Source organism: Buteo buteo, chromosome 11 (genome assembly GCF_964188355.1).
Source record: "Buteo buteo chromosome 11, bButBut1.hap1.1, whole genome shotgun sequence".
Classification (NCBI taxonomy): domain Eukaryota; kingdom Metazoa; phylum Chordata; class Aves; order Accipitriformes; family Accipitridae; genus Buteo; species Buteo buteo.
This window is the reverse complement of record NC_134181.1, coordinates 31,423,476-31,447,683: the sequence shown is the minus strand read 5'-3', so window position 1 is coordinate 31,447,683 and position 24,208 is coordinate 31,423,476. Positions and strand designations below refer to the sequence as shown.

At 42.7% G+C, this 24,208-nt stretch overlaps 1 protein-coding gene across 10 annotated transcripts in view; it reads left to right on the top strand.

Annotated features, from left to right (window-relative positions):
* PITPNM2 (phosphatidylinositol transfer protein membrane associated 2) overlaps window positions 1-24,208 on the top strand; it is a 141,428-nt gene that overhangs the window by 5,078 nt on the left and 112,142 nt on the right. For 5 of the 10 annotated variants that reach the window (XM_075041375.1, XM_075041374.1, XM_075041372.1 and 2 more), the window contains exons 1-2: window positions 8,220-8,362; window positions 11,775-11,874. The exons of 1 other annotated variant lie outside the window; for it this stretch is intronic. The gene's annotated coding sequence lies outside the window, so the exon portion shown is untranslated. Of the gene's footprint in view, window positions 1-722; window positions 1,129-7,236; window positions 7,314-8,219; window positions 8,363-11,774; window positions 11,875-24,208 lie in introns of those variants that run through there. 4 more of the 10 variants (XM_075041367.1, XM_075041368.1, XM_075041365.1 and 1 more) reach the window with 4 other exon arrangements.

Sequence of the window (24,208 nt, the reverse complement as noted above, 5' to 3'; positions counted from 1 at the left end):
TCACACTGTTCACACTGTGGAACTTCAAAACCAGTAGGGAAAAAGGTGTCTCTCTTTTTGAAGGGTGGCTGTGGGGATCCAGTGGACCCTCCTGAGAGATGGCAGTATCTGGAGACAGAGCTGCTTCCTGCTCCTGCAACCCTTCCTGAGTATGTTTGACACAGAGTCAAGCTTCAGAGGGGAGGAGAAATAAGAGGTTGCTTAGGCAAGTGGAGATAAATAGTTATTGAGCCTCTGTGGGTGCAGGGAGCTACATGATTTGCCATAAAAGAGCAGGAAGAAATCTAATAAGCACGGCGCTAAAAACTGCCCTGGAGAGCTTGGGCGCATCTGCAGAGACCCCAGCAAGAAGGTGCTGGCTTTGCGATGAAAGACCATCCAGGAGGGGAAATTTAGTGCCTCTTCCTGAGAGGGAAGACAGCGTCTCCAGTGTGTGGGCTTCCATATGCAAGGGATGGTAACGAGGGTACAGTTACCTTGGGTTTGGTGGTTAAGGCAGCCCAGGTCAATGAATGGTGTGGAAAGCTACAGCAAAGCTGTCAGCTCTGGCAGGGTGCTCTCGAGTTCAGGAGTGAAGGTGTCGGGGTCATTGCTCCTGCGTCCTCTGGGCTGCTGCCTGGCGGGAGGGCACATACCAGCGCTCTGACTCTGCCGCCGCAATGCCACGAGGGACAGGAACGGAAAGCAAACACCTCGGCTGACTCAGAAGTGTGCTGGGCAGAAGGCGGCTGTTGGGGTAGGAGCGTGGGCACCCTGAGCAGCAGCTGGGTCTTCCAACAACCCTTCGCAGCGAAGGCTGATCTTCAGCCTCTCCTTACTGAGCTAGTGCGTGAGGACTCCAAATTAGATTTTTTTTTTTTCTTCTGGCTTTTAAACAGCCTCCAGAAAATCTTGCTCAGACAGATTTGAACAGCTACAACAGCCAGAAATCTGCATCCTTGTGGACCTCAAGGTTCTTTTCACAAAAAGAACCCAACCCTGAGCACTGAGTATCTTGCATAGTGAGAACTCTGCACAGCTTTTACAGTCCTGACTTTGTTGTGTTTGGACAGCTGAGGTTGGTGAGTGCCCTGAGGTTGTAAGCAGGAACCTTAAAGCTCTCCTCTGCAGGAAGGCAGCTGAGCTTAGGTAAGTTGGAGAGACTCCTTCAATGCGACGAGGAAGTGATTTGCTGCTCCTTTTCTGTTCCTTTAAACAGCTCAGTCTCCTGTCTGAGGTCAGATATTGGGATTTCTACTGGGGGGGTTTCCACCAGATTCTATAGCCTCGTCATGGGTGGGGGGAGCAGAGGTCCAGACAATCTAGTAATGAAACGAGGTAGTTTGCTACTAGCTGGGAAGGCACATCTGATCGTTGCAGTATAACTAGGAGGACTTGGGAAAGATAATAGTGAACGAACAGCTGAAAGTTTCATAATTAGTCATCGTGGCAGCGATTCTTGTAATAGACAGGGAAGTTAACTCTGATTTGTTTGGATTGCTGGCACTTACATAAGAATTGCTGAGCTTTGGGACACTAATTCAAGTATATTAGCTGACTTAACCCACAGAGGAATGACCTGAGAAGGTGTTTCTCTTTAATGGCACAACAGCTAATTTGGAGGATGGGAGCATGTAATCACAATAGCACATTGAGCGCTTTGGCCTATCTTGGTGCTTTAGGGGCAGGGCTGTGTTATCTCCAGCTCCAAAGAAGTTTGATATTTGCATGAGTGTTAACTCTGGATGTGTAGTGGGGCCTTAATTCCATTATGTGCTTTAGAAGGTTATGGAAGGATTTCAGGTTTTTATAGTACAGCCGTGGTAAACTGCAGTTCACCTTCTGCTGTGTCTTGTATGGGTTACTTGTAAGGAGTCTGGTTCAGGACTTGATCGATTGCTCTGGGGCTTTTTTCAGATGATGTGGAATGGAGTGAGAGTTATCGCTCCATAGGGAACCCTGAAGGGCTGTGGGCATTTCTTAAGAGGTAAAAAAATAATGGGCTGCCATCAGCCACTAGAATTTTGGAATTAACAACAAAACAGTCTTATGTATGTATTTTGATATAGATGTGGTGTAATTATGTTTTATGTATGTCAGAAAACAATTCAATGGAATAACTTCACTTGTGATTGTCATTTGTTTCAAGATCAATACCTTAATAACTTAAATAACCTCCTCCTAAAGGTAGAAGCACTGCAGAATCATTTTCTCTATGTGGGTGGCTTACCTATTTTAATACTACTTTTTTTTTAAAGAAGGAAATAGACATTTTATATTTATCATATCAGATGAAATTGAAATCTAAATATTTACATCTTTTCACTGGATCTGAGGTTGAGCACCAGTTGTAGGCGTTGCCAAGCTGTTTAGTTGTCTCCTTCACTGAGTAGGTTGATTTCTTCAGGGTGGTGGAGAGATGGAGCCTCATATTTCTGTCTAATATCATCTAGCCAGTCTCTGCATCTGGAAATACTTCCCTCTGTGGGCTTGGTGACCTGGCGTTATGTTCAGAGGGTGTTCTAGCCTAAACATGCTGAAAGCTAAACACGTGTTATCTCCAGCAGAATGCAGAGTTAACTGCAAACTGTGAAACGGGAGGGGGAGTTCAGGATACGAGTATGTAAATAACTCGGAGCTATTTTGTGAAAAAAGAACAGAAGGGGGAGGAAGCCCTCTCGTTTGCTTTTTCTCTGCCATCCTCATCTCGTCAGTAGCACTCTCCATGGCTGACTTTCAGTGCTTTTTACAAGCAAAGGTGGAGGATTGCTTCTGTTTTAAACAAGGGTAAACCAGTAGCAGACATCTGAAATGTTACAGGTCACAATTCAGTAGAAGCAACAGTAAAAATCCCAGAGTTTTCTGTCTCTAGTTTTGCTCCGTCTTCATTGTTTCCAGGTGGGCTGTTATTTTTTGAGCAGGGCTAGGATGATGGTTTTAGGCTTCTGATCCACTAAAGCAAACCAATGGAGAAGGAGAAGAACAGATAGCTTGTTTTGTTTTCCCTCTGTCCCTTGTTTTTAAGCATCGTTTATCCAAACTCCTGGGACTCATTATTTGTCTAACCTGTATCTGGATTGTAAAATATTGTTGCAAGTTTTAACTTCAACAGATGGTAAACGTCTTTCATCAAATATCCTCAAAAATGTGTTTAACATGGACACAATATGTCTTTTGTCTGTTTGGGGACTACGGAATAATTTTTAATGCTGTCTTTTGCTTACATTTAATGCCTATAAATGGGCATTTCAAAAAGGCACATTTATCTAACACACTACCGCTGTGAGAGGGAAGCACATATTTGGGCAAGCCTACTTGAAGGATTAAACTTTTTAGTACAGATTCTGTGTGTTGTTCTGGCTTCCCAGTTTTAATCTATCATTTTGTTTAGAAGAGCAAGAGATGGTTTGACTTGCCTTGCTGAGGGTGTCCACTTTGGTATCTCTGCTTGATGCTCTGCTCAGAGAAATAGTAGTATTGGAAATGCAGCATCACTGTGTCGGGGTGCAGGGGAAGAAAACTCTGGGTAGTAAAACTTTTCAGAGCTATATAGTCTTATAATCTGATTTCTAACAGCAATAACTATTTATGCAAAGCTGTAAGGAAAACTGCTCCCTGTGTTTCATAGGTGCTTTTCCTTCTGTGCCTGGCCTTCAGTAGACCTCATTAGGTCAAGAGGCAGGTCTTCTGCATCATGTCTGCAAAAACATCTGGGCAGAGAGGATGGAGGGCGAAGAGCTGCCTTCAGTCCTCCTTCTATCCTTCTCCTTCATACGGTTCCCCCAGCAGAAAAAGGAGCTTGACATAAAGGGGAGATTTCATTGTCTGATGAAGCATCTGTATTATCAAAGGTAGATGTGTTAGAGCACTTTTTTTTTTCCCCTGCTGTCTTTTGTTGTCTGTATGTCATTTTGCTGACAGAACTTGTGTTTTATTCCTTGTTATCAAAGTAGAACTGAAAGAAAGGAGGTAATGTTTTATCTTAAACATTGTTACCAAAATCATCAGCTAAACTGTGTTCAGCGGGTGTTTTTATTTCTGGTTTAAAGGCTGAATATAATTTGACTTTTAGACCTCCCGTTCTTTGTAGATCAAGTTTATGGTACCAACAGCTAGGAGAGTCAGCTTCTGATTATAAACAGGTTTGGAGCCACTGAAAAAACCTCTTGAAATCAGTTTGACAAGTGTTTGAGAACCACCTTTGTAATATTCCTATCAAGTATTCTGCAGAGGTCTTTTGTGCCAAACTTGTAGATCTTGTAGATGTCAGTCCTTCCTGCATATTTCACTTAACCTGCTCTTAAACTTCCTGGAAGAATGCATGTAGATAAGCTTTTCAAAGCTTTTTCAGAATTTATTTTTACGTGGAAACCTGGGATCAGCAAGGCAAGAGTTAACTAAAACGGCTTGTGCTGTGCTGGGGGAGTGCAACCTGTTGGTGCTCAGAGCACCTTGCAGAGAGGTGCTTTTTGCTTTGGTCTGGGTTTCCTTGAGGTTAAACCCCTGTTTCTCATCAGGGCTTCTTGCTTTATGTAGCCCTGGTGGGTACCTCTGGCCTTGCTGAGCGTCAGAGGTTGCAGCCAGGTGAGGCGTACCCAGCTGGCTGCAGGTGCAAAGCACCGCCGGTGACAGCCGGGGTGAGCTGGGCCGCTCTCTGGGTGCCCAGATCAGCCGGGGGAAGGCAAGGGAGACTAATTGGTGCTTGTTTAAGCTTTATCCCTGCCGTCTGTATGGCAGCAGCTGGCCTGAACCGCCTGGCTTGGATAACTTGAGCAGTTACTAAAGGCAGTATAAACACAGGCACGCACTACAGAGCCCAGGGGCTTAGCATTGCAGTTATCATAAGGTATTCCATCTGGAGGTGAAAAAAACAGCCCTTACAGGGTTTCTTTATCTCGAGGCTGGCAACGAGTGCAGAGTGACTGACATATTTCCATTTGACTCATCTGTTGTCAAAATGGTGACACCCTTGAGTCACATTAAAAATGAGACTATGTAGCTGAATTGGCACATCATTCTGATAAGCACGGAGCAGGTGTTTGTTGTTTTTTTGGTTTTGTCCTTGTTAAGAAATATTTTTTTTCCTCCCTTCCATGAGATGGGATGAAATTGATTAATGCTATTGCTAATGTTCTGGGTTAAAAATAACAGGAGAACCTGATTCAGTTGGAATGCTGGATGTTAGCTGTAAAGATGTTCAAATAACCTGCTTTACAACTATTTAAAACCCTAAAAATAAAATAAAATGAAAAAAAAATAGTGCCCAGTAGCCAGATGGTTGAAAAAGAACACCCCACAATCAATGAGGCAATATGTAAATATTTTCGATCATTACCACAGTACTGCTGTGTTGACATTGAAATTCGGAGTGCTATTCCATGGGACTCCTCATTGATCAGCAGATGAGCTCTGATAAAACAGAGGATAAAAGCACAATACTGAGCGTTATTATGGATTGTGGGTTTCATTGACAAGGACAGCCTTCCTTCAAGGTCTACGAATGGATTTCAAACCCTCTTTGAGCATGTTACTGAGACACTGTGTTTCTTCCCTGGCTGTCAAGTACCAATTAAATGGTGTATTATTTCTTGGGCTGCTTTATTTAAGGTGAAATACTGCATAGTTGACTAATTTTTCTGTGCTAATTACCACATTTGTATGGGAAGGGACAAGGTGGAAGTTGATGTAGAGTTCTCTGCTTGAAATATACCTAGCTAGAAATGACTGGAAAGCAATATAAATCAAATGGTTGAATTAAAATAAATTTTTGAAAAAAAGGTCCTCCTAAAAGCAGGCTGTAGAGACCCTGTCTGGCTGATTCACTTAGAAAACTTCACAGGGGTGATAGCATTCTCATGCATAAAACATCAAGTGCCTTTAGCATACACAGGTGCTGAACCCACCAAGAGGCTTTTTCTTTTTTTTCCCTGCTTCCTCCACTTTCGTGCTGCTGGAAAAAAACTCTTGTATGTTATGCTTCTCTCAGAGGGGAGTTTGAAACTTGGCTCTAAATAGATGGTTATAAAAGCTGCGTTTTAAGATCTGAATCCACAACTGCCCACCTCAAAAACAATACCATGCCAGGGTGGAGCAGATGCTGCTGTTTGCAGTTCCTGGGATCCCACCGTGGAGGCAGGAGGTCGTCCTCTGTCCTGGAGGGTGTGGGGAACAGGTTGCCACTGTTGGTGTGTGATGTTAAATGTGAACTCTTCCCACTTTAGACTCGTGAGGTTCATAAAAATCTTGTTAGGGTGCATATAGAGTGTAGGGTTCTTTTAATCTATTTTTCTTGCAGCCTAATCAGAGCAATGAGTTGTAACACTTCACACCCCAGTCTCCGATTTCATGTAAGTGAATAATGACTTGTAAGAAAGGAGGAAGAGGGCTTTGCAAATGAAAAGCTTGTTATAGCTACAGCAAAGTCCAGACCCCAGGCAGCTTTCTGGAAACATTTTGCTGTTTGCTTTCTCTCACTTCCCCTTGGGTCTGGGTCCTTACAGTGAGGGCAGGACCCTGTGTTCCTTAGGGAACATAACCCTAGAGGCACTTTGGTGGGTCCAGATGCTACAAGCATCAGACAGGGGAAAATGGTCTAGGTGCCTTTCCAAGCTGCTCATATTTTCTAGTTAATTGCTGTATTTATCTTGCATGTTGATTAATTTCCTGGCATGTCCTAGAGCCTGTTCCTCTGATTACAGACTTCTTCAGGATTTTGAATTTATTTCTGTCTGGTTCGTTGCTTTTCAGTTGCTCACTTATATCCCCTTATTGTTTTAGGGTGACTAACTGACAGGAGAACAGAAAACACCTTCTCTGAAGATAAAGGACTCTTGTGACTATCTGTGTTCTGAAACTGATGCTTCCAAACCATGGGCATGCAGTGTTTGACCACAGCTGACACTTGTTAGGGCTTAGTATTTATTCATGCAGATTGTGCAAAAGCAGTAGGCTGAGCTAAAACAGCTGTGGTGTTTGCTGGGAACAATTTTGCTAGTTCATTTATCCCTGCAAGATAGTGCTGTCAGTGTCTCTGACTTTGCAGAAACAGCATGCGAATCTCGCTTTCTATTGCCTTTGCCCTGTCTCGACAGGACTCTGATCTCAGGCGCGAGGCCAGTGTGTTCTGGTCTGTGGTCCTCACCAAGTGTGTTTGTTCAGGTAACAGCGAGGTGGGAACTCTGCCCGTCCCCCCAATATAAAGTGTTGTAGTGGTGGCAGTGATAGTACCTCTTAGGAGAAAGAACTGAAAAGTGGAGCGCAACACATCAGTTAAGCAGAGAAGCCTTCAGAAGCCAGCAGAAAGCATCTTATAATTAATCGTCCTCCATGAAAAGGTAAATGCCAGTTCTGTTAGTGTAATATAGTGTTTTCAACATTTGTGCTAAGTATGAGCTGCTTGCCACCTGCTGGGTGGCACCTCTTTCTCCTTGCAAAATGTATTTGCATGTGAATCTGTCTACTAATAGCTGTGGTCTGCTTTCACATCCTTGGGTGATGAACTATCATGCTGCTCCAAAGCCAAATGTGGCCTTTGTATGGGTTCATTTCTGAACCCCTCCGATACCCAGAGACTTTCTTGGAGAGATGCTTCTCTGAAAGCCTTTTGAGAAAGGGAGGAAGTTTGTAATGCTCATCTTTGCAAATCACCCGTAATAAAAATATTTTTCTAGCCTTTTGGGAACTCTTGCATTAACTCACGTTTCTCAATGTTTTTGTTGTGTTACTTTTTCCTCGTGGTTTGCTTTGGACAAATGTGTCCCTTGTTTAATATTGCTGAAGTCTCCCATGCTTTAGTAGTAATTTTAAAACAGAAGCAGTTTTAACTGTGTATTTGATTACCACATACCACAAAATGTTTCTGAAATGCAGACAGAGTTAATTATTATCAATCTAGAAGAGGCTTAAAACTGACAGGTTTTGACTAAAAAGTTTGCATTGGTAATCTGTTTTCACACCTAAAAATAAGTAAATTAAGAGTAGCATCAGTGAGGCCTCTGCATACTGCAGTGACTTTAAAAAGCGATGACTTGGGAATACAGTTGAGGTGAATTGTGCATGATTATTCCAGAAAACAAGTTTTATAAGTATGTCATAATGTCCTAGACTACATTAATTATCCATTACTTTGTGTTTACTGTAGAGAAAATGCTGGTGTTTACATTTTCCCAAAGGCAATACTTTCAGTTTCTATTGTTCAGAAGTGGTTTTGCTTTTAATCACTTTTGATTTCAGTACTGTTAGCAAGTGTGTAGAGAGCTCTGTCTTTCTGTTTGGAATAATTGTTTCAGACTTGCTGTCACTGAAAATAAGAAGTTTTGTCATCCTTCCCCAATCTACAAAAAAAGGAAAAAACCCAACCCTGAAACAAAAAAGAATAAAGCAGGTAGGAAGATTGATTTTCTTAAATTAAGGAGGTTTTGTGTCTGCTGTTCCAGGTTTGCATAGCTACCCAGTGAGGTTTTCAAGACTGCCCCCACAGTGGGTCAACTGAACACTGAAACTCTTTCTGAAACCCTGGGTCCAGGCCCCTGCTAATTCCAAGAACTGTGCTCTGCTCTGCAAAACCAGTGAAATGGAGCAGGGCTCTGGGCCAACTCCATTTTTTAAAATTTATTTACTTAAGTGTAGGTTATGGTGGATGTTCCTTTTGGGAGGATGTTGTCTGGCATATCCAGCATGTATAGAAACTTGCCTAGTTTGTGAAAACAAATGTAGAGTGGGTATTGATGAATCCTGATGCACTTGATGAGTGAATTGTTGTATAACATTTAAAAAGTGACAAGACTCAATCAGACTAGATGTATATTGCATTAAAAAACTATGTAGATATAATTAATCCTTTTAAAAAAGAAAGGTAATGTGAGGATTCTTGTTTACTTGCAGATCAGTATGGTAGAATGGCTAAAAGCACTAATGAGGCATTTGCTTTCCTGGAAAAGCATTTAAAAGTTCAAATGCAAAGCAAGATTAAAATGTTATATTTGAATATATTTCCATCACACAGATTTGAATAGGTGATTTAGAGAGAAGATCTTTTGGGCTTTAAATCATCACATTGTGTATAACAGTAGGGGAAGAAATACTTTAAATTTCCCTTTATGAAAAAAAAATAAATTACTTAAAGGATTCCTTAAGAATTTAGTGGGTTAATTCTGCCCCAAAGTGCGCACACAAATTCTTGACACAGGTTTCTGTCTCTCAAATCATCAAATATTTTTCTTCAGTTGATTTCAAGAAGTAATTTTAAAAGTAGTAATGATTTTCACTGTTAATTTTGTTGTAAGCCTGCAGAGTCCATTTTATTTATGACCTGGTCTTGACTGTATTAATATTGGGAACAAGAGTGATAGTCAATAGAAGAAAACTAAGATTCAGCTTTGTAGCACATTGCAGTCATATTTGGGTGACATCAGGGAATGGCATCCAGTGAGTGTGTAAGACAACTGCATCTATGTATGTGTATTACAAATACTGAATTGTAGCTCATCCTGGATAGTTGGATAGGGTTGGCTGTTCATACTTGGTGCTTTCAACTCTCAAAGTGCCTGGCAGAGCTAAGCAAATGATGTAATACCATTGTGGGGCAGGAGTGTTTCCTCTGTGCTGCGCAGATGAGGATGCGGATGTGTGGTGGCTGCTTTGAGACCACAGTGGAAAGCTGTACATGAGCCAGACCTGGCACATGGGAATCCCTTGTCTTTGAAACTCAGATCAGACTCCTAAACCATGGGACTACAGAGTGGACCTGCAGTTTCCAGCTCAGGTAGATCCACATCTAACAGTTGCATCACAGAAGGTTTTGAGATAGGTTAAGCGACTTGATGCCCAACACTTTCAACTTTTATTTTTTTAAACCCCGCCTGGGAAAGCAGAAGTGGTGTTTGGGCTCCATGCGACTGGCTCAGCTGTGAATCAGCAAATGACGTTAATAAGCATTTGTGGACTAAATATATTTTTAAGCTGTCTGGCTGCTTGCTCTTGGTGAGATCTCTGAGATTAATGGTCCTGAAATGTTACTCACATTTGCTCTTCCTCCAGGATGAATCTGACCTGTGCAAGCACTATTATTTTTTAAAACTGCTGTGCAAGAAGGTACAAGAGTAAAGAGCAGTTACTTTTTTAAAAATTGTTGGTAAGACATAAATCTGTCTGTTACCTTTAGCTACAATACCCTGCTTCAGTTATCAGTGGCTTTTCCAAGCATTTCAGGTCCTTTGGTGCAGGGGGTGGAGTGTGTTGGTGTTTTATTTATTTTTTGTATAACCCTTTCATTGTGGGTGCTGGTCTTAAGGCTTGGATCCAGGTCCCAATCGAGGAGATGCTTTTTTTGTGTGGACGTGGACCCAGGTTTGCATGTTCTGGTGCAAAATGCAGCTCCTGCTGCAGGGAAGGACAACTCTGCCCTTCCTGACCCAGAGGGGGAAGAAATATTTCTGCTGCTGGGGAGTTCAGCGAGTTAAAGGCAGTCAGTTTAATCTGAGCGGGTGGTTTTCAGGAGCGCGTGTGGGAGCTGCTGAGGCCGTCCTCCCCCCAGGAACAGGCAAGCTATCTTCTGATCTCCGTCGGCCTCCTGAAACCGTGCTGGCTGCCCGTGGGTCACTCGTCAGGGGAACGGCTGCAAGTACTCCAGCCTTCCCTTCTCCGTCTGCCCTGTTAGACCTTGCACTACCGAGAGCCGTTGCTCTGTTCTGGCTGTCGCTCGGAGGACAGCAGGGACAGAGAAACCGAAAAATTAAAGACGACCTAAAGGAACTTGAATATACTTGGGGAGATCTAAGAAGAGAGGCGAGTGATGGCTGGGAGCGGGGAGCACGTGTGTGTGCCCTAAAGTGCAGACTAGATGCTTTAAAAGCAGTGTTAAAAACAGTTTCCAGTGGTTGGAGGTAATGATGAGACTCAGCCTGAAGGAATCTTAGAAAGGCAACGGGCCGCTTGGCATAACGAAGCAAACTACGTAAACTGCTCGGCAGGTAACGGTTACAAGTTCCTTCTGGCCCTCAGCTCTCCTGACAAAAATCAGCCTTGGGGGGAAAACGGGTAGCTGATGGCTGGAAAACGAAGTATAAAGGGGCTGCCTGGGATTGACATTTCCCGAGCTGTGTGGGAAGGGAGTGGATCTGTCCTCCTGGGTGCTGCTGGTTCATGGCCTGTCTCTCTGCCATTCCTCGGGCCTGGATGTGCTGTCCTCTGTGGCGGCCATGGGAGGTGCCTTCTCCTCATCCTCCTCCAGGTGTGGAAGGACTTGTGGCGTTTATAAAGGCAGCTCCAGCAGTGTTTCCACCCTTGAATGTGGGATCCTGCCTGGTCTCTGGGGAGCTATCTGGAAGAACGCTGCAATGGGATGTTTTTTGTCTGTGATGTCCCCTTCGTGGAAATTGTTCAACACCCTATTTAAAAGGGAAATGCTTTGGGGGAAAGTTATAGTATTGTACAGAGAGAGCACATGAGAGTGGTCAGTGCAATGTGCGTGTGTGTGTATTTTCTTCTCTCTTTTTTTTTTTTTTTTTTTTTTTTTTAAATTTCCATGAGTTAGAGATGACGATGACTCATGGCTTGGAACGCACTTTAAATCCCTGAGGTGCTCATTGCCGCCTACTATCACGTATTGAATTTCTGACATACCGGAGGGATGTCTGCAGAGAAACTCTGATGTGCAATTATAAAATGTTGTAGCTTTATGTTGTTTGCATAGGAGCCATTAGCATGAGGTAACTGTGAAAATAATGCAGCTTTATTCTTGCTGTTGATTTCCCATGGGCATGGCAGTTAAGCAACTGTGTTTTATCTTTCTCTAGAATGTTGACACATGTGGACCAACAGTGACATCCTTTTTCAGCAATGCTGTCTTTACTCCCTCCTGCATTCAGAAGCATCTAGAGAGATTTTTTGCAGAAGGTAGGTTCTGGCATTTCAGCTGGATGGCTGTTCTTTTTCTTCTGTATTAGAAAAAAACATTTAGATGTTACTAGGTAGAATGGCAATGAGTCTGACGGATACTAGCTTGCTGCTGGTGAGAGAGGGGTTTAACCTTAGCTTGGGTTCCACTTGAATAGATGCTCAGGGGGAAATGTGATAAAATGGACTGTGGAAGAATGGCTGTAAGAGTTGCCTTTGAGAAGGGCTTGGCAGTCACAGGACATCGTTATCTTAAATTGCATAGACATGTATATTGGTAATAAACATATTTTAAAGAAAACTCAGGCTCCCCACCTTTTTCTGCTTAGTCAGCATCCTTGTTTATTGAAAACTTTCAAAGAAATAAATTAAAAGGGAGAATGGCTGCATGGGATGTGCAATTAACATATTTTTTTTTTTGTGTATATTTAAATCTTGTGTGGGTCTTTTCCCCTGAAAGATCTTAACCTTGTTGCATTTTATTTGTGTTGAAATAAACAGTGTGCAGCCTCTGGTACTACCATAAAACTGTTGTTAATTTCTACCTTTTTTTTCCCTCTGAACTTTTAATTTGCTTTACATTGCCAAGAGGATTGACATGCAGAACTTCCCCAGTAAAGAGTGTAGATTGGGAAGCAAGTCCCCTGTGGTGTGTTTGAACAAGTAAATGTTAGAGATTTTATGGATGTATGTACCTGCTACTCCCTTATGCTGTAACCTTTGGAGTGTTGCTTGTGGGTTCACTGTGTATGTGTCCAGCTCTCACCAAACGTCTTCTCTGTGAATTCTAGAAATGTGCATCAGTGTTAAATCTGCCTACAAAATTAGTGGCTGAACAGGAGTTTTTCAATAGCTTGGGTGTCAGCCTTTAGACTGACTGTATAGTTTTGCATCTTCTTATTTTCTTCCAGTATGTTCCTCACCATTCTTTTTTTTTTTTTTCCCCCTCTATCAGAAAGGGTGTTTTTAACTCTTAACTCCACCAAATGTTTCTCTGTGGTATAGCTGCTCTGTGTTTTTGCTGCTGGATGCTAAAACTCAAAAATTGCTGGTTTTTGCTTTAAGGGCAATGAATTGCTGGGAAGAACAGAGAAAGGATAAATGAGTTTGGGTCTGAGACTGTTCACTTACCAGACTAAAATGTATTTTCAGTTTCTCCACATCTATACCTTGGGGTCGCAGCAGTTACACTGAAACCACAGTGATACCAGCTCTGTATTAACATGCAATATCTTTACCAGAAATCCTTGAAAACTAAAGAGTGATTTGAATACCTTAATTATCTCCTGTCGGGAAATTGACTCCAAATGAATTCATCGTCATTCCCCATGTTGATTCCCTTCCTGAAGCCTCTCTCTTCAGGATTAGCAGAGCCAAGGGCCAGCCTGGGTAGGCTGCTCCCAGTGCTGCGGCTTGTCCCTCTGTGGGATACCTGATTTCCTCGGGAGAGAGCCTGGCAGCTTCCCTTCTGCCCACCGCAGCTCTCTGAAGGAGCTGTGGACAGGTCTCTCTGGGAACAAAAGCTGCTGTCAGCAGCTTTAACAGAGGAGTTCATGCTCACAGAGGCATTAATTGCCATGTGAATTTGTGCTCCCGTGCTAAGGGACAACATCTATGCCCCAAGAGCTTTGCCTCCCTTGCTTTAGATCGTGCACTCCCCCTTTGCTTCCCCGTAGGCCATTGTAGAGGAGAGTGTGTTTCTCTGAATTAGTGGTAACAGCAAAGAAGAAATGCAATCCTTAGCAATGTTTTAGGGTCTGCTTTGCCCTGAGGCCGCGGCTCTACTCATTTCACTTGCCTGAAGGACTTAACAGGGCTGACAATCCTTGGTAAGAGAGGTGCCCGAGTGGTCATTAATTTCCCGGGCAGGTGAGGGGAAACTGCCTTCAGAATTGTATTCACAGCAAAATGAATCCGTGCGACTTGCGTTGCTAGAGAGCAAGTAACGTCCGTGGATTGGCAGGTAAGGAATGTAGAGAGAAAAATGAGTTTTAAACCTTGTCAGGGAATGCAGCACTCATGAAAACAAAAAGCTGAATAGCAATGTCCAGGCAAATGCTGTAGGCATCGGATAATTTTGCCCTCTATCCTGCCAGCATCCCTGTGCAGCCCTTTGTTTTTCCAAACCCAGAGGCTTTGAATCCATACTGTTGGGCAGAGCAAAAATAATGGGAGGAGGATCCTCTGCAAGTCATACCTGGGAGTATTTTGCATAGAATTATTTCAAAATCTAGGAAAGTGTTCTCAATCCCTGGTGCAAGGAGGACGGCAGAGCAGAATCTGAGGGGCACGTGTGTAAGCTGTAAATGCCTGTGATGTTCAAAGCATGGCTGTGGGACCTTGGCAAGAAGCCAGCAGGGGAAGCAGTGTGATGGGGAGATGGAGGATGCTGATGCAGAATAAAGAGGTACCTGCTGCTCTGTCCCTCAGAGTCCTCACTTCTAGCTGTCCAGGGGCACTGCACTGCCTTTTTTTGTTTCCACTGGTCGTGCAGCTGCAGAAACCTGGTTGGGATGAGGAGTGTTTCCCTCTGTGAGAAGAGGCGAGACTGACATTGGGCAGGAGGCTAGTATATAGGAGAGGGGAAAGTAGATGAGGTGAAAGCAGGTGGAATTACAGGGTGCCTTAGCCTGAGAAGATGTGAGGCAGGCTGGGGACAGAGGTCTTGTGCACTGGAGAAGTGGTGTCCCCTCTAAACAATTTGTGCACATCACTGAAGGAGTATATGGTGTCCTGTCAAAAGGAAGCACAGGTTTGCTTTGCAGTTGGTTCCTTCTGATGCCCTTCTAGCACTCCCTGCTTTGCCTGCAGCACCTGTGCCACATTGTGCTGTGATTTTTAGGTACTTCTCCATCCCTGGCTGTGTAATGTGACAAGCTTTTCCCCTTCCATAGCCCTGTGCCCTTTTATATGGACACAAAGTGGGGCTTAATCTTCCTTTTTCTGCATCCTGTATTTACCAGAGGACTTACTGTGTGACCTGTGACATGAGAATTGTACCCTTTGTAAGGGGTGAGTTTATGGAAACAGACTGAATGCAAAGAATCTATCCTCGTATTGGATCCTTCACAGACTATACTGCAAAACACTTTACAGTGAGTTAGATCAAGGTGATAACACTTCAGAGAGCTGGGTGATGGCTGCTTATGTATTGGCAGGGAGAGGAACCTTGTCTGGCAGCGTAACGGAGCAGTACAATTGTGGCATTCCCTTATCTCAGCGTCTAAAGGTTGTGGGTTAGTGTGGCACTTGTTAAAGCGCCAGACAGGGAGAAGGGGGAGCTTCTGATTGGTAAGGGAGGAGGAGTGGGATCTCATAAAGGTAGGAGATAATTATAGGTAAACTGAGTTAGACCTGACAGTCTAGGACATAAATGTTTGGAAAGGTGCAGAAGGATCCTTTTTCAGAAAAGGTAGTCTCCTGTATAGTCTGATACTATGAAATTTCTAGTGGAAATATGGGTGAGTTTTTCTTTTGGTTGTTTTCCTCCTTTTACAATAGAAACACTAGACATGAGGAACTGTTTGGACATACGTATTTAACTGGGAGGAAGGAGCTGTTACACTGGTGTGGTTGTAACCACAAACTAACTGACAGTTTCCTGCTGCAAGTAACTTTCTATAGATCTAAACCTCGCTCATTTGTGTTTGTCTGCGCAGTTTAAATATCTGAGGAAGATTCCACTGCTTCTAGGTTTCTTGTTTTTGACAGAGTCTTTGTTGTTGTAATTTGGGGGGTGGTGGTATGAAGAGAGGTCATTACAGCACTTGTACAAATTCAGGTGAAGTCCAGAAGGTTTCTGTATTTTACAATCTTGCATAATGTAAAAGCCAAGAAGTAGCCCCATTAAGTGTGTCAGACTGGTTTTGCAATTACACTTGCATGTACAAAGCTCTGTTTATTTCTGGGGAGAAAGGATGTAATCACGTGAACCTGTGTGGCTGAGACCTCTTCATCCGATATTTCCATGGCATCATTACTTGTTTCTAACTATCCTACCTCCTCCCCTTCCTTCTCTTCTGTGATGTGTTAAATATCACGGCTGCGAAAATGAGGACACTTTTTTCCCTGCTGTTCCCATTCCAGCTGGAAAACTTGGACAGATCCTTCCCTTGTGGTTTGTGACACTGTAAATAAAGGCTTGGGAGGTCACACGTTTTCCATCTCAAGTTATTTTGATTCCAGTGCTGGAATGGGGGGGGAGGGAGGAGAGAAATAAAAATAATAATAATAAAAAAAAACAAAACAAAACAAAAAACAAACCCCCAAACTGTTCTGGCTTATTGTGGGAAAAAGAACTCATTAATGCAAAGTGAAAACAACTGGAGAAAAGGCCTTTGCAAAGAAGAGTTAGTCTTTGACTAGAGCTGAGATTTGGAGAATTAGGGTCAAAGATTTCAAAGGAATCTTCCATTAAGCTTTGAAATAAGTTATCTACAAAGCAGAGGCCCTGAACACCAAGCTCTTGTGATCTGGTGCTGTTCTTGGATGGTTCTGAAAAATTTGCTGTCTAGCTTTAAAGGCATATTGGTGTGACTCTATAAGCATATTGGTGAGTAATTTTACCTATGTTCATATGAATGTGGTTACTCATGTGCTTAAATGTCAGTTAAGTGGGCTTTTAAATACAGAGTTGAGAAATTCTGGTCATAAGTCTCACTGCCTGTGATGCATCTTGTGGTTTGGCTAGCCTGAGTCGCTGCTTACAGCCCAGGGCAGTACCTGATGGTTTGTCGCACGGTGAGTGGAAAACACACATGCACGCTTGCTCAAGATAAATAATACAGTTCAGCTTCTGAAAATTGGCACAGAATTGTGATGTGTTGTGGTAGCTGTTAACTGCTGTTCTTCGTGGCTCGTGCCCTACATCTGGCAGGCTTGGTCTCCTCAGCTGCATCCCTTTTCACGTTCGTGTTTGAGACTTTGAATAGTCACAGAAAACACTGTTTAGGTTTAAACTTGTATTTCATGGTTTTGGTATTTGTATAGTTGTGTTTTGGATTTACTAAGAAATGAGCTCAGAACAAGGTCCATTGGGCTTTACTACTGGGTGATGATATGCAGAGTATGATTAATATTGGCTTACAGTGGAGAAAAAACTTAACAGTTACTGGCAACTCTGTTGCTTACTTTTGTTGAGGTTTGAAGAGGCCTTTTCCTGGTAAAGATTTTTTTGTTTTTTTTTTTTTTTTGTCAAAACAGGATACAAAATGTGAATATAATTTGTCACTACAGAACTCACATTGTACCTTGACACTACAGAAGTATTTCTTTTTCCATAAACTGTTATTTTTATAAATGTACAGCAGGAACAAGAGAGAAACATTCCACATCTAGATGTTAATCTCTGTACAGTATAGTCTTTTGATTCAATAACTTTTCTTTTCTTCCTTGATCTTCTTTTGTGTGTTTTTTTTTTCTTTAATGGGCACATGACATATGGACATAAAAAATAATGGCCCAATTTCACCCCTGCTGTAGCTCATTGACGTCATTAAAGCTACAGCAGGGATGACTTGGCCCAGATTCTTTAAAAATAAGACCTGATGAACAACCCCTCATGGAAAAGCTTTGTAGAGAAGGTTGTCCTGAGCATAGCAGAGAGCAGATGCTATGCAATTCACCGTGACATTCGATAAAATTCCCATTAGCACTGTTCCTGTGAAATGGAGGTAGGACCCTTCCTGGAGGAGACAGCAAGGCATGCGCTTGCAGACCTGCTTTTACCACCATACCTTAACAGTGTGATGGAAAGGGGCAATTAATGAAGTGAGAGAAGGCCACTTAAAGTAGAGGCAGATCTGGGTGGAGACCTGACTTGCTTGGAAGTTGTCAGAGATGTTTTGTCTGCCTGCGGATTGGGCTTGCATGTGGTGAGCCAAAAGATGGAAACTATGGTAGAAATGATCTGTGAAAAACTGTGGCCTTGAGCAGATTTTTAGGAAGGCGGCTGGTATCTCTTGTCTTTTTGTACTCTTTCCTTGCTGCTGCCCAGAGGTAGTGTTCTTTGCAATGTTGAAGTGTTGTCACACAAGGATTAGCCATCTGAACAGAGCAGCTCTCTCTTCCCTGACATAAAGGGGCACTCCCAGGTTCAGTATCTCAAGGTAGGTCTAAGGTGCAGCTGCTTTTGCAGGCCATATTGCCCTCTTTATAACTTGGCATAGAAATAGAATACAGGGAATAAAGGTGAAAGAAGGCAATACAAACCATGGTGAAAATAGTAGATTTGATCTTGACTTAAATGCTCAGTCTGAATTAAGCAGAAGATCTGAACAACCTGAAAAGAGAGGCAAATGTGAAAGGTTCTCAAGAGCTGTTGACTACGTTCTGTTTACTAAAATAGTGGTAGCGATTCATGGATGGCGGTTCTGAAAATCTCCGCTAACTTAAGAAGTGTTTTGTTCACAGTTACTTATAACTGCAGGAAGAAACACCCTTTAAAGAGCAGTCAAAGCCCCAAAGCTGTATCTGTAGCGGATGAATGCTTGGTCACTGTTTGTATAGCCAATATTCATTGCCTAGGGCATCCTTAATTTAACTGAATTCTTGGTTCTTGGTGGTAATAACTGTATCTGGCCAAGACAGGTTCTCTTGCAGTGAGTCCAAGAAATCAGATAGTTCTTTTTCTGATGCCAGACTCTTCTGGTCCACTGAATATAACTGCAAGAACACATAGTTCCCAAGAAGGAAATTGCTTACTGTGTTTTTGGTGACAGCTGAAGCTAACTTGGGGGAGGGAAAGATGGAGCGAATAGCACTCTTGTTTGCTCATGAGAGCATGTTCATTTTAAGAGAATTTAAGTCGGAAAGTTTTTTTGCAGTCGAAAGCCAGAATAGTGTCAAAGTGACATTGACTAGTATAAATAGTGAAGGGAGAATGAGATCTTTAATATATTAATATATATATTCAGTCCTTTGATTAGTCATCCAAAACTCTGCTGGTAAGACAGGGAAAGAAATCTGGGCTTAACCTGATAAATGTCCTTCTAATGGTGAAGAAAGTCAGAAAAACTGAGAATTTAATTCATGATATCCAGAGAGACCATGCAGCAGCTGGCAGCAGACTTCTAAGGAAAAGTATTAATGCTAGTGGAAATAGAGGGGGAAAAAGGTAACTGAAAACTTGGCAGCCTTAAGGGCTTTTGGAAGCAAAAGATATTTGATGTAATGCAGATAAGGGTGATGTTATCTTTTTTTTTTTTTTTTTAATTGCATAGAATACACCCTTATCTGATGAAACTATCCTGCTCTGAGATTCTCTTTCCTTGTATTGTCTTCCTTCACCCATTTCAAGCTCCCCTATGTCATCGTGGGTGGACCCTTTTAGGGTCTAATCCTACTTCCACTGAGGCCAAAAGCAAAACTTTATAGATTTGAAGAGAACCCACCCTAGGACTTCAGGTGGAACCCCCACCATCTCTCTCCAACCAGACTGATGAGCAGCATGGGTTGAATATTTATGCCAGATCCAATAAACGCTTGATTATTGGAGAGAAGGCTTGAAGAGAGGGTTCTACCTGAGTAGGAGAATGTATGAAAATCCTTAAATTATATATCTTTTTGACTGACCCATAGCAGTTAATTTTCCAGAGGCCGGCTACCTTGTGATGGGTCTTAGTGGAGTACGGGAATGGTTAATTTCTGGGGTATATGGTATAGAGATCCTTGTCTTAATAATCAGAAGTGTTTCTTTTGGCTCAAAATATGATTTTCAGGAAGCTGTAAAATTGTTAATGGGCAGTAGCATGCCGTTATGTATGCACTTATACAAAGCCCATACATCCCTCTAAATCAAGGCCAGCTTCCTTTCTGAAGGCTGAGTGGAGCACGTCTCATGCAGCACTCTGAGGCAGTGCTGGGAAATTATGTGCTACAGCCAAATTTTGTTTTATGTCCTTTGAAACATCAGTGTGTGGATGTGCATATTGCACAAATGTCCCCAGGGTGTATGTAGGTTATCAGTGAGATAACCTCGGCTGAGCCCTAGCACTAAAAGTGTTTTGGCGGGTGTGGCCGCATGGTTGTGACCACTTCTGATTGCATCTCAGCTTTACAGCTTCAAGTGGAAACTGTCCAAAAAGTACCAGTTCTCACTGAGGCAGTATGTTCTGCAGTACAAGTTTGCATTAGTCTCTGTGCATGGGCTTGCTGGCTGTGAGCGGAGAGAAAGATGCACCAACAGATGTATTGACAGACTCTCTCATGTATCCATTTTGTTTATGAAGAATTATGAGTTGAAATCAATATGTAGATCAGGAGTGCTCTGAGTATCTAAAGAAAACCCTTTGACTGTCCTGTTTCTGCATCAGCCCAGCAGTTGTGTTTATTTAAAAAAAAGAGGGGAGGGGAGTATGCAAATACCATATTTATTCAGTTTAGAAAGGAATATGGGAATGAAGCCCTAGAGAAAAGGGGAACTGTTCAGTGCTGAAGGAGAACTTTCAATTTATTTGATTGGAAATTTTCATCTATTCTGGATGATTTAACTGTTAAGCTCTAGAGCAATAGGCTCACTTCAGCTCATTGCCTACTAAGTGCTTAGTTCTACTGGGTGCTCTTAAGTCCTATAGAGGCCGATAAGATTCAGCTATATTCTTAAAAGCTTATGGAGAGTAACAAAGGATGAGGAAAGGGAAACTTTCTGACAGCACTACTCCTGTTTATAAAAGAACTGTCTAAGAAAATGACATTGAAATTAATTTCAGCTATTCCCTTGATCAGTGACTCTAGTTTGTCCACTAATTCTTCCGTATATAGCTAGAACACAATCTACCAATAAAAGTTCTTTTCTTTTTTATTATTTTGAGCTTTATTTTGATGAATTATGTTTCTAGGTAACTGTTGAAGGTTATTTCTGGGAAGTGCTGCCAGAATGCTTATTAACATGTGACTAGACCCAGGTAGAGTCCCTTTGGAAAATTTGGCTGTTCTATGCATCCTCAGCGAGGGGCAGTGACTGTGCTGAAGTGTGCGAGTCCTCCCAGTTCCCTGCCCACGCTGGGCCTGGAAATAACTCTGTCAATAGTAGAAATGTCACAGCAGGAATGACTCGCTGGATGTGCCCAATTCCGTTTATCTAAATTAGCTGTGATCTTGGATTTAACATGCTGTTTCATAGCTAAGATAAGAGGCACATGAATTAGATTATTGTTGGAAAAAAATAGAGGGGTGCTGATATAAATACTTCTGTGAGAAGTTTAGCAGAACATTAGCAAGTCTTTTTGTATTTATGAACAGCAGTGGTCAAAGTAGTATCCTGCAAAAGATGCTTTTCACATGATATGAACTCCAGTCATTAAAGAAGCATGAATCAGATTAAGAAGTGTCAGGTATTTTATTTGCCTTTGAGTCTTCAGATGTCAGTGCAAGCTTTAATCAGCCGCTGTGCTGTTGAGAAACTACCGTGTGAAATGGAAGTGGAGGATGTGGGCAGAGATGCTCCTGTCTGAGTGGCTTAGGGGCTCCCCAGCACCCTGGGAGGTAACTGCCCCACAGATACTCACCCCTCAAGGGTTATATGAGCACTCTTGTCCCTTTTGCGGCCACGTCAGCAGTAGCCAAGGGTGTCCCTGTGGTTTGTGGAGCTGAGGAGAGGTTCAGTGGAGGGGCAGTCGCATGGATGGTGGAGGTGGGTGCCCAAGAGCACTCGTGCCTGTGCCTGAGACTCCTGGATAAGAAAGCGCAGCACCTGAGCCTTAGCACAAATACTGCAAGTGTTGTGATATCAATGGCTGGCAGCTGACTGTATTGACTGTACAGTCTCTTAGGCAGTTGGCTGATGCCACTCTTTGAGGTGGACATTTTTTTAATGCTACTTCCACTCCCTTCTGGTCATTTCTTCTGCAGGTGGAACAAAGTTCTTGAGCCATTTCTCTTTTGTTTCAAGTCAGCCTTTTGGTCTGTGCTCCCCATTGCTTTGAGCACCCTACTGTGTTTTCTGGGGCTCAGGGAAGAAGCTCTGAGGGAGATACAGCTGTGACAAACATTAACATCTCAATTTTTTTTCCCGTGTATACTTAATATGCAAAATGTCATCTGTTTGTAATTGATTTTGCTGTTTTGTGTCAGAGGCAGTGATGAGCAGTTCTCTCCCTCCCTATGTTCTGAGGACATAGATGCCCAATTTTGGCCTGGCACCTGTGATCTCATTGTGAGGAGCCAGAAGCAGCAGGGCATGGAGGGTGTCCCTTCTCAAGGTTGTGGTGAGTAGAGCACTACTGCTCTGTAGAGCTGAACTTCTGATAACCTGGAGGGAAGGGACTGTCCCAGCACTGTGACTTTGCTGGAGGGACTTATTAAAGCTCGTGTCTGGGCAGATGGCTGTTTTCTGCAGGTTGTGGTCAGGGACGAAGGCGTATTCCCTGGACTGGATGGTGGGAAGTTCAGGAGGTGGGACGGCAGGAAGCAGTTTCATGATCCTGAGCTACTGCTGGTGGAAAAACTGCCCTGGCTTTTAAATCTGCTCTTGTCCTGTGGTGGCGAGGCTTGTGTTTGATTTTGTGGTATGTCCAGTGCAGTACTTGCTGTCTCTTTAGACAGCTGTACTTAGTCTTATTGTTATCACCACAGCTGTTTACCGGTGATAAAGGACAAGCTGAAGAGGACTAGGATCCTGATACCTGGGAACTGGGCAACACTTTCATTTGGGTTTGTCTCTTGTAACAGAGAGAGTTGGCAGTATGTGGATCAGCTTCCTTGAAGACCTAAAATATGCTTTTATTGACTCCTCAGGCTTTGTGAAATCATGATGGAAGAATGTAGCAAAACCATTGGGAAAGCTTCCCCTCCCCACTTCTTAGTGTTGTCTTAATAGCTGCCTCTTTATGAATTGAAATAGCTCCCTGTGCCATTCCCTTTTCCTTTTTTTAAATATAAGCTAGCCTGTATTATGAATAAATATGTTAACTTAATAGTACAGTTGCTTTAAATCAAGTGGCTCTGTTGTTGCCAAACCTCCTGTTGCTGGTAGCTCTGGGAGGTATTCTGCCCAGCAGAGATGTGTCGATATGCCGGTGTTGCATCTTCTGTGCTGTGGCCATCTGACATTGGTCTTCCTCTTGGAGAAAAGCAGGATTTGGGTAACTTACCTTACACTAACAGCCTTTCATAATTCTGCCTGCCATGCTAATTTAAGGGAAAGTGGCAATTCTCCAGCTCCTTTCGCGAATGCCATCATACACACCCTAACTGTGCCACTTACCAGCTTTCCTTGCCTGCGGAGTCTGCCTCTCCCTCTACCGTACTGAAGCCTGGCATAAAAGTGGAGCTTGGGTGACTGCAGGCTGCCCACTGGTATTGACAGCCTTGAGTCTGAGCGAGTGCCGAGGTGTCTCTGGGCTATTCTCAACTAACCCCCCTGAGCTAATGGATGCTACTTCCTGACGTAAAAGCAGACGAGAAACTCTGGCCAGGGGCTAAGCTACATCAAGCTGCGCTTTCAGAGGTTAAGCTGATTGCAGATCTCTCGTACATAAATCTTTCTGTATTAATAAATAAATGCTTGCAATAGTTGCTTTATTACAGTGCATGGAAGCTTTCAGAAATAAAAATTTCCTGAATGAGCCATTTCTGCAGTCTCTGCTGACTTTTAAAGATTGGTGTCATTAATTGAATTTTGCCTCGTCCATTAGAATGGAGTGTGCACTCTGTGCTTGCACATACGGTTGGTGCACTTGAAAGAGTGTGGGAAGAGATAAAATATTCAGAGCTACTTGCATTGCTTCTGTGGCAGTCGGGTTACTGGGTTGTTTTGGGGAGAGTGGGCAGCCTTTCAATGTGACTGTCTTATACTTGGGTCTTTGAGAGTGGGAAGGTTTCCCTGCTGAAGCTCATGTAGTGATTGTTGGTTGGCTGTAGAGACCTGGCTAGGTGTTGGCTGCTGACTCATCCTTCCTGCAAAATTTCTCTTAAACAAAAAATACATTGTGTATATGTTACAAGTAGCCAGGTTCTTCTTTCTACAGGGAATGATACTTGTTGGAAATTGATCTCACCTAATACAAAGCCTTGCAAATGTAATAATTAAGATCTACTGCATTTCCACACTTGATTTGTGGGGAGACAATAGCTTGCTATTTGAAACTGTGCTTTGTCTTTTGAAAACAATCTTAACAATGTTACATAAATGCTGTATTGCAGCCCGCCCTTATTAGCCACTGATTAGAGGGTCCTTTGTGAAGTGTTGTCTGTTTCTGACATAATTAATACGGAACCAGTAAAATTCCTATGGAAACAAAACATGAGCAAATTTAATACCAGATAAATGGTGTTCTGAGTTATGAAAGTGAACACAAAACTGATTTCTTAACGGGACCACTAGAAGAACAAACAA